The sequence below is a fragment of the Emys orbicularis genome, chromosome 2 (genome assembly GCF_028017835.1).
Source record: "Emys orbicularis isolate rEmyOrb1 chromosome 2, rEmyOrb1.hap1, whole genome shotgun sequence".
Classification (NCBI taxonomy): Eukaryota; Metazoa; Chordata; order Testudines; family Emydidae; genus Emys; species Emys orbicularis.
The window spans coordinates 48,167,948-48,192,564 of NC_088684.1; positions in this window are offsets into that span (position 1 = coordinate 48,167,948).

The following is a 24,617-nucleotide window of genomic DNA, read 5'->3' on the forward strand; positions in this document are numbered from 1 at the left end:
GCTTGGAGACAAAGGGTTCCCGCCGTATGCAAAAGCTATTTAAGACAGGGGAGTGACATCATTGTGATTCTTCACTGACTCCCCTCCCAAAGGAGACTCTTGGAAACACCTGAGGAACAAGGACTGAACTGGGGGGAAGTGCTGGACCCAGGCAAGAGGGATTTCTAGCCTGTGAAAGGAATACCTGAGGTTTTAAGCTGCAATCAAGTGCAGCTTGCCCCTTAAGAGCCTACAACTGGCTTAAATCATCATTTAGGGTGAGAATTTTCTACTCATATCCTAAATTCCCTCTAAGCTGCGCAGATGCCTATTAAGCCCTGTGCAAGGGCTCAGGGCTGTGGCAGGGAAAAATGCCTCTCCCCCAGCGCGGACCTGCCGCGGCAGGGAAGGGCGCCCCTCCCCACCGGCCTCAGCGCAGACTAGCCCTGGACTTGTCGCGGCCAGGGGAGAGGAGCCTCTCCTCCGACCTAGGTCCACCAGAGCTGCCGGGGAGAGGAGTCCCTCCCTCGGCCCAGCCCAGCCCCGCCCCGCCGGAGCTGCCGCAGCCAGGGAGAGGCGCCTCTCCCCCAGCCCTAAGCTGCTGCGAGAAGAGAGGGCTGGGGGGAGTCCTCTCTCCCAACCACAGCCCCCGCGCAGCCTGCACCCCAACCTCTCATCCCTGGCCCCACCCCAGAGCCCGCACCCCTAGCTGGAGCCCTCACCCCCTGCATCCAACCCTCTGTCCCTGCCTTGAGCCCCCTCCCGCACCCCAAACCCTTCATCCCTAGCCCCACCCTAGAGCGTGCACCCCCAGCCAGAGCCCTCACCCCCTGACCCCAACCCTCTTCCCCAGCCCTGAACCCCTCCCACACTCCAAACCCCTTGGCCCCACCCCCACTACATGAATTTTGCTATGCGCACCAATATGAAGGTGATGCGTCACACATCACCTCCATATTAGTGCACATAACAAAATTCATTCTGCTCAGGGATGTAAAAAATTAGAGGGAACACTTCTCATATCCAATCTCTTTAGTATATTAAGCTTAGATTGTGTTTTTGTTTATTTGCTAGGTAACCTGCTTTGATCTGTTTGCTATCCCTTATAACCACTTAAAATCTATCTTTTGTTGTTAATCAATTTATTTTTGCTTTGTCTAAAACCAGTGTGTGTGTGTGAGACATAACTTGGGGCCGTAAGCTATATTCCTCTCCACATTGAGGGAGGGGACGAAATTCATGAGCTTAGGTTGTACAGTTCCCTGTGAAGTGCAAGACGGTATAATTTTGGGTTTACCCTCCAGAGGGGTGTGTGCACTTGAGTAGCTGGGCAGTTCCTTAGCCAAAGCCTTTCCATGCAGAGCTGAGCTTAGCGTCTGTATGTAGCTGCAGCTGGGTATGTCCCTATCTGTATGTCTGCTGGAGGGGGCTTGAAGGCCTGTCACAGCAGTACAGTATAAAGGGAGCCCAGGCTGGTGGGTCAGGTGGGTTCAGTAGTACCCCAGTTCCAGGTGGCACCCCGGGGGAACCCGTCACACTTGCTACCCAGAACCCACCATGCAGAAGCATGAAAAACTGAGCTTTGTGCTGGGAATTCACTGGCAATTGTGGAAGTGCAACACCACCGTTCTACAACTGCTATTACATCATATGGGCTCCAAGCCCTTATGTGAGGAATATGTGCTACTGGAGCGTTGAACCCAATATCCTTGCCTGTCCTCGGCTCATCCCCAGTGGCAGGCTCATCTTTTAAGACTCATCAATGAACTCTGTGGCTTGCTTGCCGGGCTACAAAGCACCCCACTTGGTTGCTTCTCTCCGGGTTCATCTCTCCCTCCTCCCAAATAGCCCACAGGTAGGACAAACAGCTTTGTACTGGCCCTCCCAACTTGGATGACTTTCACACATTCTGCATAGTTTTGTCATTTTTTACTTTTAGACCTGTAGAACAGAGGTTATTATTCAGAAAATGTCTGGAGACCTGTTTGGGATTCATTCAGTTTCAGCTCCTCTCAGTGTAAGCACATGAAGCCATTTACAGTAAAAGAGAATTATGGTTTCAGATCATGAACTCTGTATGTGGTTTCTGTGGGTATCCCTTCCAAATATGACATTTGCAAGAGATATCAAAATAAACTAAGTTAAAGACTAGCATTTTTGTATGCACACCCACTATTTAAGTAATCACAACCCTGCCTTCTTCTCACTCGCCCCGAGAGAAAGCATTCAGTTGTTTGTGCCAAGCAGGAAGGATACAAACAGGAAAGTAAGTCTGAACAGAATTTGAATCTTCTAGGGACACTCTCAAGAAAAAATGCCCACAAATTAAATTTAAATGTAGGGATGAGCTGACAGGAAGCTGATTATAGCTCTCTGATTCTCAGCTGCCCAGCCCCAGCACTAGTTAAAGCTAAATTTAAGCTAGTAGTATTTCACTGGAGGCAGGTTATCTAAGGGTAGGTCTACACTTACCCGGTAGTTCGGCGGCGAGCGATCGAACTTCTGGGTTCGACTTATCGCGTCTTATCTGGACGTGATAAGTCGAACCCGGAAGTGCTCGCCATCGACTGCGGTACTCCAGCTAGACGAGAGGAGTACCGCGGAGTCGACGGGGGAGCCTGCCTGCCGCGTGTGGACCGAGGTAAGTTCGAACTAAGGTACTTCGAACTTCAGCTATGTTATTCACGTAGCTGAAGTTGCGTACCTTAGTTCGAATTAGGGGGTTAGTGTAGACCTGTCCTAAGGGACCTTCCAGCAGTAGAAAATGACTTTGCCACACCTCCTGCCTTAAGGTTATTTCTACGGAATACTGTAGTATTTATATAAAATCTGATTGCAAACATTCATAAATAACAAGAACAAACCTCAGGATTAACATACACTCATACCATCAGCAGGCATTTTAAAGGTAGTTATTACTGGTCTGCGTAAGTGGTTTGTAGACCTTGGGCTAGCTCCTCTGCATATGGATCATTTTCATGAAAAATCAAATGTTATCAAATGTGCAAAGTAAACAAAGTGGGGAATGTGGAGCAAAAATATTTTTTCTTCTCTCTTTCATTGATAATCTTGGATAACAAAGCAGTAGTAGTTGCAAAAATTTCAATCAGAAGTGTGACTTTTAAGTTTAAATGTGAAAATGACCCCCCCCCCCTTGTTAACCTGGTAGTGTCGAGGTGTTCTCACTCCCCCTGGCATGTCCCTCTTGGCTTGTCAAAGACAGAACTTGTGAAAAGCCACATGTATCAGGTAAAGAAAAACAAAAAACCTCCAGAAACATATGGTGATTGCTAAACATATAACTTGCAATTTGGGGACATGTCAGTGCTAGGAATTATGTTTTACTTGTCTTCTCCTTTGTCATGAAAGCTGCATCTGTAAATTGTAGCATTCAGGAACACGGTGGTTCAAGAAAGACCTCTGTTTAATGAATGCCCAAAAGTGAACGGTAGCACTCTTAATTATACATGGAAAGAAAGCTTATTCTGAATCATGATAATGACTGAAGCATTTTAGGAGGGGTTTTTAGATTATTGTTTAGTGATAGTGTACGCAATCTCAGTGTGCTGGTATAACCACTGTGCCTTTAAAGTCCTTTCCACTCTGGCACAAAGAGGTCTTTCTAGGACCATTCTCTGTGCAGCCTGAGTTGGGAATGAGAGAGAGAAGCCTGCCAAAAGCTCTCCACCGACTCTTGTCTGTAGCCTGATGGTTATTTTGCAAATTTCTTGGGTTTTTAGCTCATGTTTCTTGTAAGCTTTGTGCCCTGGGTTGTCTGCCCAAACTGTGACTGTAGCGGGATGAACGCCCGCTCCAGCCCTGAAGGGGTTGGAAAAGCCCTGCAGAGGGCTGGGGCTGTGTAAAGGGGCAAAACCCTGGCTGATTGGGGAAGTGGCTGCAGCTGAGCAACTCAGTCTTATAAGAAGGCCAGGGCAGCCAGAAGCTGAGGAGTCCTCCTCTGACAGCAAAGAGAGACAGGCCTGGCTGCAGGGAGCTCACCTGGGGACCTAGAGTGCGGCAGGACTGGGGAAAGGCCTTGGGGGCTGGGAAGCCCTAGGCCAGCAACTCCCGCGGCTGCAGAGCCTGGTCCTAGGCCCATATAGGTATTGGGGTTGCAGAGGGGCAACCTGAGGGTGGGTAAAGGCAGCCAGTCCAAACCCCTTGTTGCCTGTGATGATTGGCTGATAGACTGCAGTCTGCCCCAGGGTGTGGGGGTTAGATGGTGACTGGCAGTAGCCATGCCTGAGGCAACATTGGGATAGGAGGTGGGGGTTCCCCTGGGTGGGGAGACCCAGAGAGAGAGAGTGGGGTACTGCCAGGGGGGCAGCACCCAAGCCAAGGGCACCGGGGTCTGGGAGGGACATGGGGGCCAACGACAGGAGGGACACCTGGCCTGCAGAGGGCGCTCTGGATGCTGGTGAGCTAATTCCTGAGGTGACCAGCAGGAGGCGCCGCAGTGGTGAGTCCGCGCCTGATTACAGTGACAATTAAACTAAATTCACTTATGTAACTGCCCCACCTCAGCCTAATTTTCACAATAGCCAGGGTTCACTGAAATGTCAGCATTTCACACCTGAGCAAACTAGATTGGGTAACTCCAGATATGCTTGAGCAATGGGGTTAGAGACTAGGGCAGAAATTTTATTCAATGATGTTACCTTTAGAGCAATGTTTCCACCACCCTGAAATACATTCTTCCTAGAACTATTACCACAAAGGAAGATTATCACAGCACTATTGAAAAATTGTTTGGTTGATGCTATGACATCCCTTGTGGGAGTTTATTTGGAGTCAATACTTCTAGAAGTGACATTAAAAAATGCCCTTTCCCCAATGTTGATCATAACCACAAATTAAAAGGGCATGAAAACAGTCACCTTATGTTGGGCAATTTAGCCTCAACCCATACAAAGCATTGATAAGATGGCCAAACTTGACATTTTTATTAAAAGAAAAATTAAATCACACTTTTCTTCTTTCTACTATCTTGTCAAAGATCTTTCTACAAAGGAAAGTCAACCGCCTACACAGCTCCATACAGTGAAATCCATTTTGTTCTCTCTGAGTGAAAAATAAGTCTAATCACTTTTTCCCTGGAAAAGACAAATGTGAGCAGCAGGCCCATTGAAACAATTGATTATTCAGTTTCTTGAGTTAAAGCACATGGGGCTTATCTACAAAGCCATCAAAAAGAATTTTTTATTGAGAATCCAAGTTGACAGAGCATTATTTAATGTCTGGAAATACAAGCAGCTATTTTTCTTTTTGTTTATACTAAACAAAAAAGCTAGTAACTTACATGTGAGAGAAACCTCAGATTCTTACAAGAGTTAAGAACTTTAAAACAAACTATTTCTGAATATATTTCATGGCCAAGTTTTTAAACAAAGCATACCTAATGTGAGGCTCCTAAATTCCTATTTAGTTGCCCATAAATTTTACTGAACTTAGTAGAAGCTGCAGGTGCTCAGGACCATTAGAACCTCGCTTATATGTAGGATGTAGGAATCTAATATAAGTGTTCCAGGTTTGAAAAAAAAGACCAAATTCTACCAGCCTTACTTACACTAATAACACCTTAATCTATGGATAGGAATTACTCAGTGAGTAAGAGTATCAGAAACTGGTCTTTAGAAGGCAAGACTGATATTTCAGTCAAAATAAATTATCTCATTCTGCAACATATATAGCCCTTTTTTTGCATGTATAACACTAGTTGTTACCAAGAGAAGCTTCATGCATGTCTCAAAGGCATCATATTTCCCTTTGTTTTCCTATACCTAAAATGACATTTTACCTAAGACCCAAGGGGAGATACTTTTATAGCTATAACTATAGTTTAGTAGTATACAGATAAATCACTGAACCACTGGTTTCACTGCATGCAAGAAGTTAAGCTAAACCTGTGCTACTGTTTGATTTAATATAAATAACAGTTTTCATTTTATTATGTCACTATTCAAATGTCATTTTAATATTATCAAAAAGCCCAGCATTTGTTTTCCTCTACTGGTAATGCATCCACATTTTTTAAAGAAAGTTTTCAAAGTGTTCCTGAACCAGGGAGTTATCTGGATCCACTTCTTAACTATTAACAAGAGTAAATATGAAAATTAAATCCCTGTTGCAAAAAAGTTGTGCTGTTTATGAACTGTCATATATGCAGACAGATGGCCATCAAGCAAATGGCTTCATTAAGAGAACTTTCCCATTCAGAAAGCCCATATGGTGACACACAAGAGTAGAAAACTTATTCAATTTTCAGTTTAAAGGAGTTCTTTATGAGGTTTTCCATGAGGAAATAGTACATTGGTCCTACAATACTTTCAGTATTTTTCCTGTTAAATGTTTCTCATTTAAGAAAATACATACAGTAGAACTGGGTCAGTGTTCAATATTGCCTCACTCCATCTAGTCTATTTGATTAAATTTCACTTTGATGCCATTTCAAAGAAAATATTAAGAAAAAATAGGTAAAGAAAATGTGTTGAAAAGTGGTTTCCTGGGAAGCAGGGAGAGGAATGGTGCTTTAAATGTGAGTCGTATTAGTTACACACACCACAATGGTTTTGGCCACCAACATTAAAGAGAGGCAGATATGACATGTCAGATATTTATAGAAAGCTAATAACATCTTGATCTTTAATATTATTGTGTGGTGTATGTATAGAGGACAAATTCAAAATTACAATCGTGGGAAATTATGTTATCAAAGTATGTCTGCCATGCATGATGTGGTTCTGCCCCCTGGAAGGTATTTCCAAAGTACTTTAAGAGACAATGGGAATGCAGTTACAGGGAGATAAACAGGACCATCACAGCAGAGGGAGGAGATTGCAGTTCAATTTGCATTTTAGCAAGCACCAGTGGGGGGAGAAACCAGCCTGAAACTTCCGTCACCAGGAGACTCCATGTTGCCTTCCTCACAGTTTGAATGAATTTACTTTGGGGGTAACCTTCAGAAGAATCCATTTCAAAGGTTGACTGGATTATGAAGAAGGGCAGAGAACCCCAACTTATCTTTCACCTTAGACGACAAAGGAACCATGCATTTTGGACTTTGTGGGAGATCCTGATGAGAAGGATGGTCAACCATCTTGCCGGAGGGTCGACTGGTAAGCAAACTACCTTGAACAAAGGTTGTGGCTTGTTTTGTCAAATCTTAGCTTCTAGAAAACGTTTTTCACTTTTTTTTTTGCTTGTAACCATTTCTAATGCTATCCTTTATACTTGAACTCACTTCAAATCTTACCTTCTTTTGTTAATACACTTGTTTTACTTTTCACCTAAACCAACCCAGTGCTGTGTTTGTTTTAAAGTGAATGTTAACTCCAATTAATGTGGCAAGCTTTTGGATTTGTATCTTTAAAGAAACAAACCAACCTTAATACCCCTCTGAATGGTCCAGGAGATGGCTGGACATTGCACAGCATGTGGTTTGGGGAAAATTCAGAACTGGGTGTGCATTGGGGTCATCCCTGCATAAAGTAACTGGGTGATAGAGACTGCTGTGAGACTGTTGTGTTATAGGCAGGCTGCTGGAGTCAGAGTGCTGAACCAGGGCTGCATAGCACACAGACTCAGAATATTGCATGCTTGTCTGCTGGCTGGAAGTGCCCAGACAAGGGAACCACAGCAGCAGAGCATTTTGAGGCACTCAGGGATACAGGGCAGGATATGTCCCTGGCCTGGATTGCACCCCAGAATGTGACAGCCTTCTAAAACCTAGAAAGGATAAAGAGCAGACGCCTCTTCTAAGTCCATTGTGCATTATCATGCAGATCTACTATATCTGTTCAGTGCTCACACACTATGGTGATGAGCACTACAGGGACATAGGCATGAAATCCTGGTCCCATTGAAATGTTGGCAAAATTCCCATAGACTTCTTTGAAGCCAGGATTTCACCCACTAATAGCTAGTGTGAACTAGCTACTTTTAGAAGCCCGAGGAATAGGCATGGCTGAACTTTTTGGCTGTTAATTGGCATTGGCCACTGTGGGAAGACAGGATACTGGGCTAGATAGACTTTTGGTGTGACCCGGTATGGCCGTTCTTATGTTCCTGTCCTCCACCCTCTTTTACCAGTAAGTGCCATGCTCTGGTAGACAGAAGCCAGATCAGACACATTCTTCTCAGGTTAGTTAATTCTTCAGAGGATTGAGAGCTGATGGCAGGAAAGTGGGTGGGAAGGCTTCAAAGCACTTTTTACATAAAGTGATTGTGTGCCCAGTCCCACTTCCATTTAATTCCAAGGGGGCAGGAACAGGCCTCTCTTTAAATGTTCTCAACATCTCCACTACAAGCCCTAAAAGCAAAAGGGTCTATTGTCTCAATGATGAAAGTGTGTAGCATTAGTGATCAGAGCTGGAACTCTAACTTCATATTTGGATCATTGTCGTTGTTGGCTTCATTGCAAAATTCAGTAATTGGTATCTCTGTATTTCTGTTGCAAATACTTGCTAATGATATTCTCTGTGTGCGGTTCAGTAATTGAGTCCTTTCGTAATAGAGGACAGTTTAGAGATCCAAATGTATCTTTAAAACCTTAAATAAAATCCTACCAGGGCTATTTAAGCATTTTAAAAGAAATACATGGTAATTAAAAACACATTTTAGGATGTTTTGGACTATAAAAACCTTTTCCAAAAATAGTTCACAAATCATATATAAATGTTTACATTAATATTTTTAATACTGAAAAAATTGAAAAATGAACAGAATCTGCAGAAAGGATTTTTGAATTACTTTATGTTCCTTTAGCTATTCAAGTTGTGCACTATAGTTATATTATCCTTCCTAGTGCATTTAGCATGTATTATAAACTATAATTGACAATGGAAGGAACAGTTTTTAAAAGTTGCAATTCCTTTCGTGATATCTAAATATAAGAGTACATTCTAGTCTCGGCAATTAACGAAATGGAAAAAGACAATACTGTTCTTTGTTTGTGTAATTTATAATGGATTGATTGGAGACTAACAGACTGGAGATTCTTCACCTATAGTGCTGGTGAAATGTGTTTTCTGAAGACAGATAGACAAAAGACTGCATAAAAAAAAAAAAAAAAGCTACATATATCTGCTTTTCTAAAACCAAATATTTTAGTCCAAATATTTAGTTCATTTCAGCAAATGTCAGCAAAAATACCAGATACTGCAAACATATTTTTCTTATTAAATTTTTTTTCCTACAGTGTCTAGGATACTTGACAGCCATTGTTCTCTGCTAGCACTCTTTTCCTGGATTTCATATTAAGGAACCCAAAATTCATATGCACAGCTTTCATTGACTTGCATGGGAGCAGAGTTCATGGACTGTTGGTTAAATGGGAAATTTAACTTGCATTAGAGATGGGCTGGGTAGAAGTTCCCTGCTGGGTAAGAGAATGGGCTGGGTAGAAGTTCCCTGCTTCCTGTATCATCCCTCAACTAGTTAATCACACTAAAAGTTGAGACAGATTTTCATACACAATCTACCTGAAAATAATTTTGCAAATATTGTTTCATCCTCATTCAGAACAATTAAAGCTGTCTCTCTGGTGCTACTCATGGAGGAACATACTACCCAATGTAGGTAGGGAAGGGTGGCAGACTCAAGAAAGAGTTCCCATTGACTTCAATGATCATTGAACCAGGTCTCAAATTACTAGAGATATGTGCAACCCATTGGTTCTAGTGTACCCAAAGATACACAACCTGATTGAGATTAAGTTAATCTAAATGTTGCATGAGAGAGATTTCAATGCGAGTTAGGTTCCTAACCTACTTAGGGGCTGTTTAAATTCCCACAAGGTGTCCATCTGCATCTTTCAACATCTAAAAATACCTTTGAAATTCGGGTCCTTTGTCCCCCATCAGCATCATGCAGGTTGAGAGATGCTTTTCTACACGAGCCAAAGGAACATCTCCATTTATGCTCAGCTGACAGCTCTTCTGCCTAGGAAGAATGAATTTAGTTTGAATTTGTTTTTCCACAACAAGGACGTAAGGTGCATACATACAGTCATGCACAGAAGATTTTGGCCACCGTCAAATGTGTCCAATAAGGAAGAATAAAATTATACAGTAAAGTTTATGCTCCAGATAAAACTCTATCACCCAGCTACCCTTTCTCCCCTTAGGAGTTTCATGACCTCCAAGTGTGAGATTTATTCATTTGTAGGATGGGGAAAAATGGGTTAATAAAGCACAAAGAACAATTTACTCTAGAAAAGTTCACTCCATGCTTTTTTCTGCATAAATAATGCACAATGCTTAAATAAAAGCAAGTCTTTTTAGGAGCATGCCAAATATAGTCAATCCATTAGGAACATGTTAACTGTAATACTTGCCACTTCTGAAGACACATTGCTAGAGTGACTAGCTCTCAGTCATACATGATGTGTTTCACTTTTGATAGAAGATTACTATTGAAAGCAATTACTTATTCATGTGTCAGGACCATTCAACAAATACAGCTACTTTGAGGTGAAAGACACAAAACAAGGTGCATGATAGAAAAATAAAAAATAAGTAAAGACAACTGAAACATGAAACTGAAAAGATGAATTTAAAAATAAAGGCACGTGCCTAGTGAAAAAAGTTTCCTTTCCACCTTCTTTATCATTGAAAATATTAGCTGCCAGCCAACTTGCTGAAGTAAGTTATGCAGAAGACAGATAGCTGTTCTAGCTGTGTCTTCAATGAGTAGTGACTGCAGTGAGGCAGACTTCATTAGCAGCTCCACCGACCTTTCTTCATTTGATCTAAATAGGGATTTATAGTATCAGAAAAATGTAGATGAACTGCCTCTAGCCATATTCCAGCTTTGAGCGTTTGTCTTGTGGCAGTCTGTCTTTGTCTGAAATCCCAGAATGGATTTATGTAGAAGTAGAAGAATGAGAAAATAATAACCAGGACAACTGAATTGGTGAACTTAGTGATGCAATAAATACTGAAAATGAAGAGGAGAGAAAAATGGTTTTAAAAGATTAAAAACATTTCACTTAGATATGAAGTAACAGTGCCCTGTTTTCTTATGTGTCTGGTAAAGCCTAATGACCTGGAGAAAGAGTATAAGTGTATCCTACGAAGAGGCAATTTTAGAGATTCCCCAATTACTTTCCTAAGGCATTTCTGTGTGAGATGCATTAAATCACTGTACACACTACTAAAAATAAATAGAAATCTTCCTACAATAATCTTCCACAATATGCTATTTAGCTATGTCTTTATTATGTCTAGAAAAAGAAATACAAGCAACCATGAATGTACACTATGTATTCTGAAAATATAAATATAATCCTAGATAGTGCAGATAGCTATGAAGGGCTTATTCTGCCAGCCTTACTCACACTGAGCAGTCCTTTACTCTGAGTAGTCCTGTCTCACAGGAGTCAGTGAGACTGTCTGCAGAGCCAGAAACTGCTCAATGTGTGTAAAGGTGGCATAATCAGGTCTATAATTTATTTAAAAAGACAGCAGAGGCTGTTTTAAAGTGTGCACCAAAGATTTTCAAAAATATGTGCTGAAAGCTAGGCTTTAATATTTATATTTAGACAAAATAGGCACTCAGCACTTTTGACTGTAAGGCCCCTTATTTATGTGCTTAAATGTGGATTTAGGAGCCTAACTATTGACACCCAGTTTTGAAAATCGTGGACCAAATGTTCAGTAAATCACCAAGGAAGTAATCTTAGAAGGTCTCTAAAGTCCCAGGGGAAGTAATGTTCCAACAGAAGTCAGCTTGGAGGACCTTAAGGTCACAAAAAAACCCATTTTACCAGGGAGAGGTGTTTTGGGTACTGGATTCCTGTTTACACACTATACCACAAGACTGGAAGGTATAAGCTACAGGACTTCGTATAGCAGTAATATTAAGGCTGAAACTTGGCCACTGCATGTGGCTTGTTAACAAGCCTTTTTTCACTACATCATATCCGAGGACTTAGGAGACCACAACTCCCCAGTGAGGCTAGTCTCCTTCGTCCTATAAGTAATTCAGTATCAAATCTGGGTAGAGGTCTTTGGGCACCTTGATCACAGGAATTTAGCTCCAGACCGGAGTCAGACTAAACACTGCTCTGCCTCAGCAATATATGTTAATTTGAAAGTGCATGTTACATGGGCTGTTTTCTCACCTATAAACCCACCCTGGTGTTTTCTTTGATGCAGGGTTATTAAATTCCTCCGCTTCCACATATCAAATGTATTATCGCTGAGGTGAAAAAAGCCGATGACACATGCACCTTCAAAGTGGGTTTGATTCTGCCCCCATTGAGGCCAACAGCAATTCCCACTGATGTCAATGATGCAGAATCAGGGCTATAGCCATTTTTTTAACCTTTGAAAGTCCCTGCTTTCCCAGGCATTCAATTGTTACTTGTATTCTTCAAGGCCCTCTTTGTACATTATTAGTCTGAAGCTCCTGATGGGAAGTTCAGTGTCTGTTTCCACTGAGAGCTTTCAAACTTTTCTTAATTGTGGAGGTAATGAAGCAGTTACCAATAATTTTAGCACTGAGTTTAAAATCTTAACATAAAGAAGATCAGCACTTTTATTTATGTATTTTAAAACAGAAATGGTGTAAGCTACACATTTTTAATCTAGGTTTTTAAACAGATGTGATGTTTCTAACTGGGATTTTGGTATATACTATTATGAAGACAGGGGCCATTTGCAAAATTTGGGTTTTAAATGTGCACATCCAAGATTTGGAGTTGTTTTTTATTCAGAGTTTTTTGGGGGTCCATCTATAGTTTTAAATGACTTGGCTGCTTATAAAATATCTTTTGTCTGAAAGAAGAATGAGGTATGCTGGGGAATATCAAAGCAAAGTGCAAGGATTCGGAATCTATGAATGTTAATATAAGCCCAGCTGTGGCTGAAGTATGACAGAAGCATTTCCAGTACATTCAGCCTTTGTAATCGATAATACCGTTTTAGGAGGAAAGCGTGAGAAAAAAACTTAAGGCTCTTCATGTTTATTTTCTTGCATGTTTTGAATATGTTTGGGATATTTTTATTTAAAAAAATGTAAATTACCATATTACTACTGTAAAGGGGGATTTAGGTTTGCCCTGCAATGAAACCAATACTACACTGATATAGTACCTTAAAGATCACTGCCATGGTAAGAAAAGATACTGTGTATCCCTTCAGAGCCTGTGGTTAGCAGGTGAAACAGCTGGTGTGAAGCTTCAATGTTCCACACTTCACACCTTGAAGACCACAGTTCTTTTTTATTCAGGAAGTGGATCACAGCAGCAGCTCCACTGTGCAAAAAACTGAGGAACTAAGCATATTAAAAGAAGTGAAGGATGATCTCAATGTGGTTATAGAGTTTTCTCCTTGAATACTACAAACATTAAAAACATTTTAAAATAACAGGAAAATCGTATAGTGCTGTTGATGCTTTTTTCTATCTAATTCCAGGGCAGAAAATACTTTGGAGGACAGCACAGAAAAGATCAGACTAGAGTTTTCAAAGGCACCTAAAATAATTTGGTACCAAGGATTTGGTACCTTCTGATGATTAATGATCTACAAAGAGGCCTTGGGGAATGCCTGAAATAAGGCTCAAATTTTTAACAGCAGGAGTAATTAACCATTGGAACAAATTACCTAGGGAGGTAGTGTGTTCTCCATAACTTGAAGTCTTTAAGTCAAGACTGGATGGTTTCTAAAAGATATGCTATAATTCAAACAGAAAGTATGGACGTGATTCAGGAATTACTGGGTAAAGTTCTTTGGCCTGTGTTCTGCAGGCCAGACTAGGTGATATGGCCTTAAAAATCTGTGAATCTCTGATATAGACACCCACGACTAAGCACCCTTTAGGCATCTTTAAAAATACCTGCCTTAGATATAAGGGAAAGGTAGTTTTCAACTGCATTATACTTTATTGAAAGAAAGCAGGGTATGAACTTTGAGCATATGGGCAAGCACTGAGAAATACTGAAAGCCAACAAACATCCATTGCCAAACTGATGAAAGTTGCCAGTTGAATTCCAATTCTCTCACAAATTTTCTTTCATTGCTTGTCAGGATCATTGGGTGAAATACCCAAAATGAGAGATTTGTTTAATTCAAAATGTTTTCAAATAAATGAAAAAAGGAAGGGAATTTTGCCCTCTCACCCCCAAAAAATCTACAGGTTCAGCTTTTTTTAAATCTTATGATGACTGAAAATTTGACACATTAATTTCAGCCCAATTTTCAGCTGAGCTGGTTGTAACTGATTACCTAAATCACATAGTCTTGATTCTTACTTCTGGCCTGGCTGAGCCTAGATCATGTATGCAGGAGGCTGTCAGAAGCTATTTTGATTCATTTCCTCAGGAGGAAAAGCCGCAATCTGTGTGATCTCCTTGAGCAGGGCTGGCGCCAGGCACCAGCGCAGCAAGCTGGTGGTTGGGGCGGCAGTTGGAAGGGGGCGGCACGTCTGGGTCTTCGGCGGTGGGTCCCTCAGAGGGAAGGACCGGCCGCTGAATTACCGCTGAAGAATGAAGCGGTGCGGGAGAGCAGCCGCCGAAGTGCCGCCGATCGCGGCTTTTTTTCCCCCCCCTCTCTCTTCGCCGCTTGGGGCAGCAAAAAAGCTGGAGCCAGCCCTGTCCTTGAGCCAACTGGAAAAAAAAATTGGCACCAGGGCTCCCGGTCATATATCATTTCCTTCCCTATGACGGCCTAGGATATTAGAACAGTAACCTTGTTTCTTCACTTCAAAAGAAAGTAGTGGGAAAAGCATTCCATTCACCACAGAAAATTAGTAGGTCAAAAGTTCTTCCTTGAGAAGATGACATATAGGCCTGGAAGGATCGTCTTGGGGCAGAGTGCCACATGAACTGTGAGGGGGTGGTAAGGAGTTCACATAGTTCAGATAAAGAGAGGGATTCCATTCATCAGATTTAAAACTACTAAGGCCACAATTAGAGCTGGTTGAATTTTTTTACCATAATTTTTGTTGTTGAAAAAAGTTGCTTTTTACTAAATGAAAAAATTCACAAAAAACTGTCAACTTTTCGAAAAAAAATATTTTTCCATGTTTTAATTGGAAAATTTTATCAAAATGTTTCACTTACCACAAATTTGTTTTTAGTAAACAAACAAACATAAATATCTATAAAAAATTAGGAACATTTTTTTAAATCTCTGCCCTCACCCCATTCAAATGCTGTACAATGGGAACAGCTTCAAAATCTTCTGTAGATTTTTTTTAAAAATCATGTAACCAGTTCTAGCTATAATGAGCTATATACACTAAGCTTTTTGCATATATTGTAGTTTTTCTGTATTAATGCTGGGATTTGCATATTTGTATTTTATTTCCATTGTAATCTTAGCAGGCAAGTTGCAAGGATCAATAATGATTCGTTTACACTGTGGGATCCTAACATGAAACAGGCTGGCTTATCTGCTGCAACACCATAATAGCAATATCCTCAGCAATCACAAAGCCCCTGACTTCAGTCTCACTACCCACTACACGTACTACTCCGGCTTCTTTAAATTATAAATAATTTTCTGTATGGGAGTCCATTCCTATGGACTGTACAGTGAAGAGGGAAGGAAGAGCTCTTAATAGCAAGACTAGCAGTAGGGCCAGAGAAGTAGCTTACTACCAATGGCACAACAGAGAAGATATCTGTATCCACTGCCTCTCCCTCATGGGTTCTTTGGTGACAGGCATTGACATCTCTGAATAATGGTCTCTGGATTCGCTGTGATGGCAAGGGCTCCCAATCAGCAAGGCACTGCTCATAGACTTGTAATTCTCAGCCATTCTGAGCAACAGGAGAGTTCTCTGCAGTGGCCCACACTTACTCACAGCCAGTAGAAGGTTCCATCATAAAGCTCGTTGGGAATTTTTAAAAATTGGAATTTAATGAAAAAAAAACTGAAAAATTTTTCACCCACAAAAATTGTGAAAAATAGCCCAATTTTTCAACCAGCTGTAATCTGGAAGATGGGCTTCACCTGTGCTATTTTTAAATGCATTTTTCTACATTCACTATGTTTAATTTTTAAAAAAGTGTTAGCATGAATTTGAAAAGCTGTGATCCCTGAATATCTTTTGTATGAATTTATTGGTCTTTTTGGTGAGAAAATAAGCATTTATACTCAGCAAAAGTTGTATTTTCTTTGTGACTCAGGCCAGGAGGCTCACTTATGTGGGCTCCAAAGCACAGTGTAGATATACCCATCATGGCCTGAATTGGACATCTGTCTCAACCTGGCCACCCCTTTTATGCCTGAAAAATTGTAAGTGCAAAGAATAAAAGGGCAAATAATATCCAGCTTTGTAGATGCAACCAGGTACTTAATCCTCAAATTACATTAACTGCACCTTTCAGTTATTTGCACCAACAATTTGTGGGTGCAAAAAGTCAAGGCAGCTTTTACAAATTCGGTCTGCAAACTGGATAATCCCAGAAATTTTAAAATGTAGTTGGCTATTTGTTCAAAATTTTTGCTTTTTGCAACTAAATGTACTAACTATGTTTCATCTGAAAAAATCCTTCAGGAAAGGATTACAGTGAGCTTTTATGAGTGCAGTGCTAGGTAACGATGCTCGGAGGAAGTACTTTTTTTTCTTCCATTTTCTAACATGGACACATAAAAACAATATCTGCTGATGCGAGATAAAGCTGTAGTAGAACTAATCATTACAAGCCTTAAAATGCCTGAAATAGTACAATAAATTATTTCTCTAGTAAGCTACATTTATTGACTTAAATGAGCTCAAATGGATTTTTTCCAGTCCTTCAGTATTGAATGCTTATACACCCAGATTGTCAGAGAACCAATGAAAATACATTGATTTAAAATCCAGACCCCAATTTGCAGTTAGCAAGAGAAGCTGCTTTCTATAATAGTTATCAGCCACAAACAGTCAAATTCCAGAGGAAATTCAGTGACTTCAGGAGTTTGTTAGGCCAAGTAAAACTCAGCTTGTGAGGTTCAGTCACTTAATTCACTCATTGTTTGTTTTGTGAGGAGGAGGAAGGGTTGTTTTTGTTTTGTGGGGGGTTTGTTTGTGTGTGGCATTTATTTAATCTAAACCTCCTTAGCTTCAAAATTAGGCTGGAAGCCTAAGGAGAAATGCTGATGAGACTAATATTTCCTCATTTGATTCAGGTTTGAAATATCACAATAGCCTCTCTCCTATTTTATTCCTTCCATTTTGTTTTAAACTCTAGGATATGCCTCCTCTGTGTATCAGATGGCTGACTAGTCAGGCAACCTTGGTTCTAACCCTGACATCAGTCTTTGCAGGATCGGGGCCTTGGTCTCTCTAGAACTGTTCTCCATCTGTGAAATGAGTTCCCTACCTCACAGGGAACATGTAAATTTTAATGAATGCTTATAAAGTGGTTTGGGTCTCTTAAAAGGAAAATGTTATGGAGGGTAAAGGTTTTTTTTTTTTTTTTTATTCTAATATATTTTGCAACTTGGGTCCATGGCTGAAACCAGGAAATGCATGCAGATTCTTTAAAAAAAAAAAAATAAAAAAAAATAGAGAACCGAAAACTTTTGTTCAAGTTTTTGCTGGATTTTATTGTATCCAAACCAGGACACCTATTTTTCATGTTAATACCAGATAGACAAGCCATTAGATGCAGCAAATACATATGAATAAAGCTTCAGTCAGGTTGATGCCTGGCTTTCCTGTTTGCATACATAGTTTATATATGCTTAAAATTCAGGTGCTTTTATTCCTCAACCATAAAGGCAGGAGAGAGTCAAGGAGACTACTATCATTTGGAAAGATACCTATACAAATTGTGTCTGTGAAACAGCTATTAGTTACCCCTCTGAGCACTGACAGTTGTGTATATATAACTACAGGAGCAAGCACTCAGTTTTGACCTAATGCTGCCCCCATTAAGTCAGTGGTAAAATGCCCATTGACTTCAATGGGAGCAGAGTTAGGCCAATGGAGAATGCTTTTGAAAATCCCACCTGTAGGCTCTAAAACTAGACTGAAGAACTCCTTAGAAACTCTATTGTAAGGACCAACGCTATAAAAGACTCTTGAACTCAGGGAGTAGTCAGATCTTGATCTGACCTTAGCAGCTCAGGCCCATACACATTTCTTCAGTGTCTCACAAAATCTTCAAAAAATTCAAATTGGTTTGCCTATGGGCAGTTTGTGATGGACTGAAACCTGGCTGAATCATAGTAAACAAAAGAAATCTAAGGGATAAAGGAGCTCAGGAAAGTGGGCAGTTTTTCAAGGAGACAATATTAAAGGCACAACTGCAAACTATCCTGATGCAAAGGAACAATAGGAAGAAGCCAATAGTATAAGCATATATGGACAAAACCAGAAAGGCTAAGGCACAAAATCAGTTACACCTAGCAAGAGACATAAAAGTCAATATGAAGGTGTTCTTTAAATACATTGGAGAAAGAGTAGGTCCTCCACTTAGCTGGGAAGGAGCGCTAATAACTGATGACATCAAGAAAACCTAGGTGCTTAATGTCTTATGCTTTAATCTTTGCTAAAAAGTAGGGCTGTCAAGGGATTTAAAAAATTGATTGCATGCTTAATTGCACTGTTAAACAATAAGAGAATGCCATTTATTTAAATATTTGTGGATGTTTTCCACATTTTCAAATATATTTCAGTTACAACACAGAATACAAACTGTACAGTGCTCACTTTATATTTATTTTTATTACAAATATTTGCACTGTAAAAACCAAAACAGTATTTTTCAATTCACCTAATACAAGTACTGTAATGCAATTGCTTTATAATGAAAGTTGAACTTTCAAATGTAGAATTATGTACAAAAAAAACCCCACAATGTAAAACTTTTGAGCCTACAAGTCCACTCAGTCCTACTTCTTGTTCAGCCAATCGCTGAGACAAACAAGTAAATGCACAACTGGTTGAAAGGCTGTACTCAAAGAGTAGTTGTCAATATTTCACTGTCACACTGGGAGGGTATATCTAGTGAGGTTCCACAAGGGTCCATCCTGTGCCCAATACTATTCAATATTTTCATTAATGACTTGGATAATGGAATGGAGGGAATGTTTATAAAATTTGCAGATGACACCAAGCTGTGAGTGATGGCCAGCACTTTGGAGGACAGGATTAAAATTAAAAATGACCTGACAAATTAAAGAATAGGTCTGAAATCTACAAGATGAAATTCAATCAAGACAAGTGCAAAGTACTGTGCTTAGAAAGGAAAAATTGAATGCATGACTACAAAATGAGGAATAATTGGCTTGGTGGTAGTACTGCTGTAAAGGATCTGGGATTTTAGTGGAACACAAACTGAATATCAGTGTGATGCAGTTGTGAAAATTGCTAATATCACTCTATATTAACAGGAGTGTTGTATGTAAGACACAGAAGGTAATTGTCCCACTTTAGTCGGCACTGGTGAGGCTTCAGTTGGAATAGTGTGTCCAGTGATGGATGCCATGCTTTAGGGAAAAGGTGAATAAATTGGAGAGTCCAGAGGAGAGCAACAGAAAAAAAGAGGAGAGATTTAGAAAAAGTGACCTATGAGGAAAGGTGAAAAAACTGGGCATGTTTAGTGTTGAGAAAAGACAACTGAGAAGGGACCTGATAACAGTCTTTGGATATGTTAAGGGCTGTTATAAAGAGAATAGTGATCAATAGTTCTCCATGTTGAGGTCCATTTCATGATTGTAATAGCCGCTTTCATTTAATTAACCTTCTATGGTACTCCCTCTGCTATGTAAATACTTATATTAATGTTAATTACTTGGAATAATAAAACTGTAATCATTTAATTGGTAATAAATGTAGCATGCAAGCAATAATATAATATTTAAAAAACAGACAAGAAAAAAGCAGTGTTCTTCAATTTATCAAATTATAGATTTTTGCACACTAGACAGTATGACAAGCTGCTATTTATGCTAACCCAACAAAAGCTATTGTCAAAAGAGCCCACACATATGGTATTTATAAGATAAGTAAAATCATATGAACTCAAATAAACTTTTCCCTGGACTTCCTGCAACTCATGTATTCTTTCTTTTCAATTACTGGAGATAATTGAATAATGCTGTCTTTTTATGCAAAGAAGAAATCATTGTTCAAAAGTCAAAGAATTGCTTTGGCAGACTCCAAGAAAGGAACAATGCTTTAGTTTAGAAAGTTGATCTGGACGTTTTTATTATGGGATTCTAGGCCATTTTCAAAACACAGACATTTCAGTTGATAACAATTTCTGCTACATGAAAGAGTCAAAAGATGCACTAAAACTTGTATTTCATGTGAGTAATGCATAATTCTATGAAGTTAAAAACAATAGTTTAGTACTTGAGAACCTACTAAACGCCCCTAGCAATTTACAAATATTCAATAAAGTCTAAACACTAAGCACATTTTTATAACTCTAATACCTATCTTAAGAATACTAACAGGTGAGCCAGACTAATTCCAGCTATGTATTTGTCAGTGTTCAGTTGAGACATGGGGGCCTTGGCATGAACAGGCACGTGGTTTGCTGGCATCACAGGTAAACTTAAAATGCCTGAAATATCTGAACTAAAACCCCTACTCAAAATGGCTCATTGGTGGGTGTGAAAGCACCTAGAAGATTCACATTCATAAACAACGTGGTGCCCAGGAGCAATCCCTACTATAGCTTCATACATCCAAGAGTTTTCAACAGAGAACAAGTTTTATGTTGCTTTTGCTGCAGTACACTTTTTTTAAAAAAGTTGAAATCCTTAAGGAAGGTCAGATTGGCCAGTATGGGGAAATTGTCAAAGAAGGTCTGTCTAAGGCAACCTAAGAGGTGCCTCTGTAAATGATATTGGTTCATAGATTTGAGTGTGATTATGCAGAGACAATTAAATTTTAAAGTTCTGTATCTCAGACCTTCTCTTTGATAGTTTATTCCAGTTCATGCAGAAGGTCACCCACCATGCTAGTCCTTTGTAATAGAAGTTATAAGTGACTAATTCAATCAAGATAACATTCTCAACATTACAAAAGATGGTCATGGTGATTTTGCTTGCAGATATTTGAGTTCATGATATTGGATAACTCTTATCTAATCCACGAAGCCAAGATATTGATCTTCTCTACATCAATCAGCCTCAAAAGGTCCTGGCTTTATATTATTGTAAGTTAGAAGCTCATGATTGCACTTGATGTATAGTCTTTTGTCAGTAGTGAAGAAACCTATGGTTCTTGACTTCCCCCCCAGTTAGTTTCACCTAACATTTATTTTTCTTCTTATGCTACTGCCTTTTAAACCCTTTGTTTTTGTATATTGTTTCTTGTATTACTCATTTCCAAACTTCGGTGTAATTTATGCAGCATAAACCTTTCCTGGTGACTTCTGTAGGAATGGCTCACAGATAACTGCTTTGTGCGATTGTTATCCAGGCTTGATTTTTCCCAGATCTTTATTTTATCATTTAAATAGTCAATTGCACATGGTTATAGCCTTGTCTAGCAGAGGATCATTCTTGCATCAACTGACTGCATGTGAGCCTTGGTCATTTAAGCATCTATAATAAAAACTCCCTGTCCTTATCTGTTGCTAAGCTATGGGATAAATGATTGGGCCCATCAGTTTGATCCTTCATTCAAGGGGGACCTGCTGTCCCCTTTACCCTGATCACAATCCTCTTCCTTTCCTCTTTCAATATACCCAGGTCCTTGTAGAATATTTTCCTTCAATCCCAGTCTTCCTCTCCCTAGCCAATATAGCTCCATTTCCTTATCCCTCATCCCATGTGCTCTGACCTCCCAACATCTACCTCCCCTCCCTCCTCTTCCTTTCCTCTCCACATCACCTCCATAGCATGAGTAATTAAGATAATGCCATGAATTGATCTAGCAGATCTGGTATTCTCTGTTATTTACTAAGCTGTCTGTAACATTCAAATATGGCATCCATGAGCATTTCCACTGCCAGAGGTGCCACAGAATGCATTCTGCCTTGTGAAGGCCCAGAGTGTGTGTATGATTTGAGTGGAGCAGATGATCCATTGTTCAACAGAAAACCTTCTGAAGCTGTTATCCTGTGATGGAAATAAAGGCAGAAGACCTATTGGGGAGCGGTAGCAAAAAGAGGAAGGCCATGGGTTCATGCTGGAGACCATGCATAGGAAAGATGCTGGTGCCTTTTGATGGCCAAAGATTTAATAAGTAGCATAAATCTACTAAAACTAAAGTAAAATTTGTGAATTTGGAGAACTAACAAATCCTCTAATAAAGGACATGGTTGGTTGTGTTATTAATAATTCCTCTTTGAAACAGTTTTAACATTAACTAAAGCAGTAAAATATCAGCACCTCTGCAGAAGTTACTAAATCACAAATAAAAACCATGAAGAAAATGAAGAGGCAGATGGTGTGGTTGTCATTACAAACAAGGAAAGAAAAGAAGCTCTTTGTAAGAGTGTTTGACAAAAAAATTACCAGACCCAGTGAGCAGTAAACTAAGGCAGAGAAGGGCTGTGGGAATTGTGGCATTCAGCATCCCAGAAATAAGTGTCCTACATATGGCAAAGTCTGCAGAAACTGCAATACAGAGGCATTCTGCAAAAATAATCAAAGCAAATAATGTAAATGCACTCACAGAAATCTAAATTGATGATGCAAGGACTGCAGTAGATGAGTCATCTTTTGGAACAGTGCCCCATGTCAGTACTGAGGGGGGAAAAAAATTAAAAACCTTGTCGTGGCTAAACTTGATACAGGAATCCATTGTACTATCAGCAAACATCTACCAGAAAAATTATGAATCAATTCTAGATTAAAAAACAAAACAAAACACCACAAAAGTAAAATAATCAATATTTACATTCATTTGTCTGTAGGTTAGTCTACCTGGAAAAATGGTGAAAACTCAATTGTTTGGGACTGGACACAGTACTAAGCAATGTAACATAGGGAACAATCTTGCACTGACATGGAGGTGGACTGGATGATCTAATATGCATTTCCCATCTCTATTTTCCATCTCTGACCCCTGTAATTTTATGCATCTGAGATAGCATCACTGCAGAAAAATTGCCAGTAGTTGGGATAAGAACTCCAAGATCATATGGTAAAACACTTATTTATATTACAGTAGTGCCCAGATCCCAATCAGGAATGGTTCCATTGTGATTGGCATAGAACAGGCACAGATCAGGAGACAGACACTGTCCTAAAGAGTTTACAATCTAAGACAAGAGGCAAAAAGGGTAAGATTCTCACTCCTGCTCTGGCCCCTTTATTCAAGGTAATTTTTAGATTGTTTATCTTGGCTAATTTATAATACCATTTTATTCAAGGTAAAGGGGCCAGAGCAGCATGACAAGGCTTTAAAAGTCCTGCTTCTGGCTGAGGGAGAAGACTCCCAGTGAAGGAACTGAGAACAGCCACAGGGTGTCCTCTGTGGACCCCCCCACCTCCCCTCAAGATCCACTGTAGGGGACATACTGGTGACATGGGTGGGGCAAGATGTCCATTTCAGGGGCAGGGCTACAGCACATAGTATTGTGGAGATTTTGGGCAGCTTTGCCACCCATAGGGAAGACTGGGGAGGCTTCCAAAAGTTAGTCTCCTGAGGCTCCCTAAAATTATGAGGGGGCCACTCCAGCCTTAGAAGCAGCCCAGAATTTGGAGACTACAAAGGTGGCTTAAAGTCACCATAGCCTTCTGGGCTGTGAGTCTGTGCTGAGTCGCTTAGAGGTACAGCACAGAATCGATCCCTCATTCTTTATAGGAACTGCATTTTTACCTCCTTTCTCCCAGTTTATTTTGACTGTAAGCTGTTTGAAGCAAGGACTATCTCTTAGTATGTGTATGTACAGTGCCAGGCACAATGGGTTCCTGATTCTCTAAGACCCTCTAGGATATTTTTGTAATTGTGAAGAAATAATTATCTAGTTTATAATCAAGGTCTTATATGAAAGCCCTTCATACTTGTCTATAAACAGCAAACTATTCATAATCTGTCAACACATTAACAGAAGCTTGTGAATAGACCTTTCTTGCCTAAAAGTTTTGGCCAACCCCACAACATTTTATATGATCTACACAAGGCTGCCTCATCTACAGCACCATTCTGGGCCAGATACATCACTTTATACTCTACCCCATTCATAGTCCCAATATTGGCCATGACCTGTCCAATTTCCAGATTTTTATATATATATATATATATATATATATATATATATATTTTACACACACACACATACACACACAGTGAACATACTGGCTAGTGGCTCTGTACTCTAAATAATTTACATAACTTCCCAAAACAGACATAAAAATTTATTCTGATGCAGGGTCAAATCCTATGGTCTGCAGACGGGCCAAAGGAGATCTCAAAGGTTGCAGAAACAGATCATTTCTGTAAGATGAGTGTCCTAGACATGGAGCAAGTGACTCTGGGGTGTGTGTTCGTGCACCTCTACACGGGGGAGGTTGGGAAGAGCATTAAACTTGGGCATGGACAGCCACTTGGATACCTACTACATAAGCAAAGGAAAATTATGTGAACAATGGCTCCTTCTGCTAGCACTCCAACCCCCAAAGTCATAAGAATCTTCAGTGAAGGGGTTTCTACAAACCCCCAAGAAGAGCTGACAAGTTACCCAGTCAGCACTTCCCTTCTTTGGTGTCCCTCACCTCCCACAGGGAGATCTTCCCAGG